This window comes from Octopus bimaculoides, chromosome 20 (assembly GCF_046866305.1).
Source record: "Octopus bimaculoides isolate indiv1 chromosome 20, ASM4686630v1, whole genome shotgun sequence".
NCBI lineage: Eukaryota > Metazoa > Mollusca > Cephalopoda > Octopoda > Octopodidae > Octopus > Octopus bimaculoides.
Genome location: NC_142947.1, coordinates 25,152,293 through 25,160,509, shown reverse-complemented (window position 1 = coordinate 25,160,509; position 8,217 = coordinate 25,152,293).

Sequence of the window (8,217 nt, the reverse complement as noted above, 5' to 3'; positions counted from 1 at the left end):
CACTACCGAGCGCAGCTCTGTGCGCCTTGGGTATGTGCTGTGGTTTGCTGTGGTGCTCTTATGTTTACTGTATTGAAAGTGTTTTGCGTAGGATGTGTGCAGTACCCAGTAGTGCAATTTTCTGTATGTTATATATATTTGTAAGTCCTGCTATTTTTGTTATGTATTTGTCTGAATATTTTTTTATTATACCTAAGGCACCTACTATGATAGGAATTGTTTCTGTTTTTAGATTCCACATTCGAGTTATCTCTATTTCCAGGTCTTTGTATTTTGAAAGTTTTTCCATTTCTTTTAGAGAAACGTTGTCATCTGCTGGTATTGATACATCAATTAGAAAGCATTTTTTTTCTTCATGATCTTTGACAACTATATCTGGTCTATTTGCCTTAATTTCTCTATCTGTGTGTATTGGCATATCCCAGAGTATGGTTGCTTTCTCGTTTTCTGTGACCTTTTCTGGCGTGTGTTTATACCATCTTTTTTCTGTTGTTATTCCATAATGTTGGCATAGCTTCCAGTGTATATAGGTCCCAGCTCTGTCGTGTCTGTGGATATATTCCTTCTTAGCCAGGACTGGGCAGCCAGAGATAATATGATTTATTGTTTCTTGTCGATCTCCACATATTCTACAGTTACTTGTTATATTTCTTTTCATTATGTGTTTTTGGTAATTTCTGGTGGGGAGGCTTTGGTCTTGTGCAGCAATTAAAAATCCTTCAGTCTCTGCTTTGAGTCCTGAGCTTCTCAGCCATTGCTGGGATTTTTCTCTGTCTATTTCTTTCGCATTTAGTTTAGCCCAGTATTTACCATGTAGGGGCTTTTCTTGCCATCGTTTTATCATGGTCCGTTGCTGTTCTAGTTTTAGTTTGGATTTCATTTGTTTTATAGCTTTTGTTGTTTCTTCTTCTTCTTCTTCGTATTTGTTAGGTAGATTGATTTCTTGTTTGTATTTGTCAGCTTCCTTAAATACTGAAAACAGTTTTTTGTTTTGCTCGTGTTTTGTGGCTATTTGTATTAGTTTCTCTTGCTTCTGGAGTAGGTATTTTTGCAGTCCTATAGTGGTTATTTTATAATAGTTTTCTAGCTGTATAAGACCCCTGCCACCTTCTGTGCGTTGTATATATAGCCTTTCTATGTCAGATTTTGGGTGGTGCATCCTATATCCTGTCATTATTTTTCTTGTTTTCCTGTCTATTTTACATAGTTCGTTTAGTGTCCAGTTAAGGATGTTGTAGCTGTAGCTTATAACTGGGACAGCTAAAGTGTTGATACCCATTATTTTGTTTTTAGCATTGAGCTCTGTTTTTAGTATTGATCTAACTCGTCTATAGTACTCTTTCTTTATTTTTTCTTTCATTTGTGTATGTTGTATCCTATCTAGTTCATTGACTCCTAAATACTTATATGGTTGGCTTTCGTCTAGTTCTCTTATTTCATTGGCTTTATCTAGTGTTATATTGCTACTTTTAACTAATTTTCCTCTTTTCAGGGTTGCTTTGGCACATTTTTCTAATCCGAATTTCATTTCTATTTCCTTGGTAAAGCCGTGTACTGTCTGTAGTAGTGTTTCTAGCTCTTTGTCGTTTTTAGCATATAATTTTAGGTTATCCATATATAGAAGGTGGCTGACTGTTTTTCCGTAGCATTTGTAACCGCATCCAGTTCCATTTAGCAATTCTGTTAAAGGTGTGAGTGCCAGGCAGAACAGGAGTGGAGAGAGCGTGTCTCCCTGGAATATTCCTCTTCTAATGGGGATGGCTTTCGTTTTCACAAGTCCCTCTTTTGTTTGGAGCTGTAGCACTGTCTGCCATTTGTTCATTGAGTGCTCTATGTATTTTATGATAATTGGTGCCACCTTGTTTATGGCTAGTGTTTCCAGAATCCACGTGTGGGGAACACTGTCGAAAGCCTTTTGGTAGTCCACCCAGGCCATACTGAGGCCTTTCTATTATTATTATTATTATTATTATTATTATTATTATTATTATTATTTCTACTTTAGGCATAAGGCCTTGAAAATTTGGGGATGAGGGGGCTCGTCGATTACATCGACCCCAGAGCCTAACTGGTTCTTATAGGATTGAGGAAACTCCTCCAGTAGGTATACAGAAGCAAAAAGAAAAGTGTGCCATTGTTACCAAGTGAACGATATTTCGGCATCTAGTGTACCTTCCACAGGTTCAAAAAATAAACTTGTCAATCTAATTCATTTTTGGTAATATTTTATAGGATTCATGTAACTCCTGCAGTAGGTATACAGAAGCAAAAAAGAAATGAAGTAAATTGTTTATTTTTGAACCTGTGGAAGGCACACTAGATGCCGAAATATCGTTCACTTGATAACAATGGCACTCTTCTTTTTTTGCTTCTGTATACCTACTGGAAGTGTTACCTCAATCCTATAAAATATTAATCATAGTAGTAGTAATAATAATAATAATAATAATAATAATAATAATAATAATAATAATAATAATAATAATAATAATAATAATAATAATAATAATAATAACAATAACAATAACAACAACAACAACAACAACAACAACAACAACAACAACAATAATAATAATAATAATAATCTTTTCTCTTATAAGCACAAGGCCTGAGATTTGGCAGAGGAGCTAAGTCGATTACATCGACCCCAGTGCTCAACTGGTACTTAATTTATCGGCCCCGAAAGGATGAAAGGCAAAGTCGACCTCGACGGAATTTTAACTCAGAACGTAGCTACAGGCGAAATACCGCAAAGCATTACATTCAGCGTGCTAACGATTCTGCCATCTCGCCGCTTTCACTTCCTTAATAATAATAATGATGATTATTATTTCTAATAATAATTATAATAATAATAATAATAATAATAATAATAATAATAATAATAATAATAATAATAACAATAACAATAATACTTTCTTTATTGGTCATAATGACAGAACACAAAACATAATGTACAATACACAATGCGGTTATACGTGTAAACAGCAAAACACAACAATTAGCAAGGAAAATTACCCAACAATATATAATTCCCCAATAGTGGGGAGATCCAATGAGTGCTGACCAAAGCAACCTCACCCACTTTAGGCTCCTAACACCAAGGCACCTGAAGTAGGCACCCCCTCCTCCTCACTCCATCCGGCTTACAGGCGCACACTTATAGTGTAGGCCCATTCACACGAGCCATGCTTGCTACATTCACTCACCTTTCGACAAACTTACTGGGTGACAGCACCGCCCTCTCCAATCTCACCTTCTTTTTCAGGTGGAACCTGAAAAAGTCGATGAGGCCTTGACCAAAGAGGAAGGTACCCGTCTTCAACCTTTATATAGCGCCCACCATACAACCTCTTTCGTCATAGCTACCAGACAGAGAAAAACTGCTTTTCTTTCTCGGCCAAAGGAACGAAACGGAGTAATCTTCACGATGGACTCGGACGATAGCCGGATCTATCCTATACATGACAATCACTGTTCGACAAAGCTCCACAAGTCAGCAATGAGCGGACACTGTACTAGTGCATGCAGAGTGGTTTCCTTGCTCCGCACGCACCTCGAAGACCGTCTGACTGCACATCCGTGCCTGTAGAGCTTATCCCGAACCGGCAGCCCCCCCCCCCCCAGCCCCCGGTAGCACTGCCGGGCCAGAGATTTCTGGAAATTATCCAATGGCCCCGGCTCTAAAGTACTCCAGAATAGACCAGCCAGTTGATCCCTCTCTATGCCCAGAGTCTCTCCGAGATTGTTGTCGCTCTTGCCCTCCACTAATCCCCTATAGAAATTCAAAGTGGAACTTCCATCGACCGCATTGCTCGACTGACTGAGGGCTGTGACCGCTTGGAGACACTATAGTTGCCAAGCGCTCTGTCTCGGTCTACGCCTGATCAAGGAAACGAGCAGCCTAAAAGCATGTCTAACAAACGGCGACCACACCTGCTCACCGCTAAAGTATCGCTGGAGATGTCGCAGCCAAAGTGCATGCCGGCGCATCGCCAGCCACAGCATGCCCAGTCCTCCATGCAACGGGTGCTGACAGCAAATGAACCATCTAACAAGCGGTACCCTTCCACAAGAAGCACAATAGCAAGCGCACCAGCCTGTTTAGCCACGAAGTGGGGCATGGGACGAGAGTCAGGCGATGTATGCATTCGCCACTTCCGTCCGGCCTTTCTGGGAAAGCTTCCTCTCGACCTATTTCTGTGTGAGACTGGCCACCATGTCTGTCATCTTTCCCTAAGCCTTGTCCACTTAAAGGTCCGGACTAAACCAGACCCCGAGCAACTTAACCAGTCCTTCCGTCCAGCGCCCGACAATGCTGTCGGTCAGCATTGACCTGCCTCTCCAGGTGCCGAGCTGCAGGCCGATTGATTTCTACTGGTTGATCATTACTCTTCTCACAACTTCGTATTTGCTTAGTGTAGTACCGACCATCTCTATTTCAGGGACATTCGACATTATCACGATGACATCGTCCGTATACGCTAACACACCTCTTCCGCATCCTATAGCTCACGCGGGATGCCCCTCGAAACATCCAGCTTCCTCAGTAAAGGCTCCAGTGCCAGTACGTAGAGAAGGGATGAGATTGGACATCCTTGATGAACGGAACGGGCGATGCCAAACGATTCCGACAGGTGGCCATTTACTTTGACCAGCGAACAGATGTCGATGTACATTGCAGCGATCTAGCCTCTGAAAACGAGACCGAAGTCAGACGCCATAAGGACAGCCTCCAAGTACCGACGGTCAACCCTATCGAAGGCTTTCAGCTGATCCAAATTGATCAGGTCCCTACCCATGCCAGATTCTTTATCAACCCTCTCCATCGTGTATTGCGTGAGGTGGAGGTTGTCGTTCATAGATCTATTGGGGATAGCACAAGTCTGCGCATAACCCACCAGTCTGGCCACGACAAACGCCAACATCTTTGCTAATACCTTGGCCAAAATTTTGTAATCTGCATTTAGTAGAGTTACGGGCCTAAAGTTATCAACAATGTCCCCCTTTCTCGGATACTTTCTCAGTAGCGTCACCACATCTCGGCTCACAAATCTGGGGATTCTCCCATTCTGCTGCCAGTTGCGGTAGACATCTACCAAAATCTCACCGAACAAGTCTGGCATATGAGTATAAAGTTCGAAGGGCAGACCATCCAATCCCGGAGACTTCTCCCTCGCGCAACTGTCCAGTGCGTCACGTATATCTTCCGCTGTTATCGGCATTTCGCAGAACTCCACATCCCTGGAGGAAAGCCGCGGCAATCCATCGAGATAAGAGATGAAGTTCACCTCCGCCTCCGAACCACTGCGAGCCTCGTACAAAGTGCCGCTAATTCCCTGCTAAATCTTCATACTTGGTGCTGAAGAATTGGTTCCGAAGCAACCTCACTGTTAGTATGTCGGTCGCTATGCCACTACTGAGTGCCTCTTCTAATTTCCTAATACTCCCTCTACTCTAGTATTCTTTATCGCTAATTCCCTGCTAAATCTTACTGCTTCTACTCTAACTGCTCATTTTATGGCTGCCCATCATCGGTTGTTGACGACTGCACCCGTTAATTTTTGATTGACTAACTAACTAATCCGGTCTCTGAAAGTTTGGCGCGCCGGGAAAGACGCGTTTAGCTTCCAGTATCCGGAGCCCTGCCTATGGGGCCTACATAGGTCGACCATACAGATCACAAGTTTGTGGGCTTTATAGCTGACAACTTCAAATTGTTGACAATGTATGCTATCCTTATCTGCTGGCCCACAAAATACCCTAGATAAGATCTGGATGACTCCACGCTATTTCTCTTCGTCCACATTGGAACATTCGGGAAAACTAGTCTGAACCTGTCAGCCAAATGGAAACGATCGAGCAGGTTTGCGAGGCTTCCGCACCCACCTTTCTTATCAGCTAGCCCCACCCAATCCATACGTACATTCAAAATGACGTTCCAGTCTCCCACTAACACTAAGGAGCGAGACGTCCTAAGAAAGACCTCTGGCTGTCTCGCTCCGGTCGGTGCGTACACAGCGACCCGTCTAAAGGCACTGCTTTCGTTATCATTCGCGTCCAGGACTACCATCCTCCCTGCCGGGTTCAGGAAGACTAACCGTATCTCCAGACCTAGGTCTTTTCTGAACAACACCACCACCTCACCCCCTCCCATTCCCGGTCAACTAAGAGATGTAGAGATCTCATAATCATCAAAAATGGGTGCTAAGTCTCGCGAGTTCGAGATCCTGGTTTCAGTGGCAGCTATTACGTTTAATTTTCGCCATCTGAGGTTATTGAGCAAGTGACCTTGCTTCCATGATGACCCCGAACCGAATACGTTTATACAGTCCACTCTAAGCAATACCATATTGGACGAGGGGAATGTGTGAAAGTAGAAGAGAGCTACTTACCAAGGCTTTGTAGGGGATGGGAATGCCTAATCCGTCCCTTACGTTGGATGTGGGATTTTCCCCAGCAGTTCCTTGTAAAATCTGATATTGAGGTTCATTTGAAAGACTACTACAAACTGGGGATATCTAGATTTCAACATTTTGCAGTCGCTCTGAGTAGTTTTGAATATTTTTATCTGTGCCGGTATATTTGTGGTTGGTGACATAATTGGATTCATTAATAGCCATGTGTTTGTGGATGTGTTCTATTAATTCGTTATTTTTTGTGCTTATAGCTGTGAGATTTATAACGTCTGGTTTATGATCATTTGGTGGGATGCAGTCCATCTGTTGTGTATGTAGGCTATGTTGTATTTGTGATGGTTGTGGAGATTGTTGTGGTAGTGGTGGGTATGATGTTATTGTTGCCTCTCTGTGTGTAGGTGAGTTTATGCATGGTGTACTGTTGTTACTGTTCGTTCCCTCTTCCATTTTCTCGTACCTGCCTGTTTTTTTCTGGTCATCGTTTGTGCTCTTCCGTCTTTTCCATCCCTTTAGTGTGACTGTTTGCAATGCCTGTCCCTCCTTATTTCCGTCGTTTTCGTTATCTAAATATGGGAGGGGTATTTCTTCCGCAGGTATTTGTTTTACTGTTGGCGTTGTTAATGGTGTTGTCATTATTTTTGGTGGGTAGTTCCCTGTTGCTGCCGTTATTGTTCTCGCTTGTTATATAGTTGTAGCTGCTGCTGGTGTGCATTCTGCTTGACGTCGTGCAGTTGTTTCCACTCCAGTCGTTGTAACTACAGTTGCTACCGGTGCTGTAGTGGTTTTTGTGGATGCTATTGTGTCCAATTGTTTCTGTTGGTGTTGTTGCTGTTTCTGCTGCTTCTGCTGCCATTGTTGTGGTGTCTGTTGTTGTTGTGGTCGTAGTGGTTAATGGTTGTTGCGGCTCATTTTTCCTCTGTTCCTTCTATCCTTTGGGCAATAAACTCTGATTTGACCTGAATCGCCACAGAAGTAACATCGTGACCTTCTTCCTTTCACGATCACCTGCAGATGCTGGCCTCCAGGGATTTCTATTAGGTCGGGAATTTTCTCTACAGTTTCTAGTTTTACTTGCAGTAGAATTTCTAACCCTATCCCAACCCAGTTCTCGTTTTTGGATTTTGGGATTTCTGGGAGTATTCTAGGATCTTCCAGCACCACGGCTTTCGCTACCTACCAGAAATCGATTTCTGGTGGCATGTTACTTTTATTCAGATCACTCTCTGTTCCAGATAGATGGAAATTAAAGTGAACTCCTCCGTTTTTAATGGGACATTTGATTGTTTTTGTGCCAGTGATTCCGACTGAAATATGACCTTCGTGTAGCCGTACTTTGGGGCGTGACAGACAAAGCTGACATTTCTCCATATATTTATGAGGCAGAGATCGGCTTGGTCTGATGGTATTTTTTCCAGTCTTCTTTTCATGGACAGGCATCTGTACATGATTGGGTTTTTTTCGGTTGCCTCTAGCAGGTTTTGAGGCACATTTAGTGGTGTGGCCTTTCTTTCTTCGCGTCTAATAATCCTCTCAGTTTCCTTTAAATGTTTTTCCTTTTCCTTTAACGACATAATTTCAAACTTATTTGTAACTTTTGCGAAGGAAACGTTATTTCTATTTGAACCTTCTCTTTCTTTGTTCGAAGTCTTACTGGTTTTTGCAGTGATCGTAGTGGTGGTGGTGGTGGTGATATTTTCCTTGCACAATTGGCTGCTGCTAGTTATATTTCGTGCTTTCTTGATCGAATTCTCATTACACCTGACACTTCCACTGTGGTTGTTGTTATTGTTATCATTGC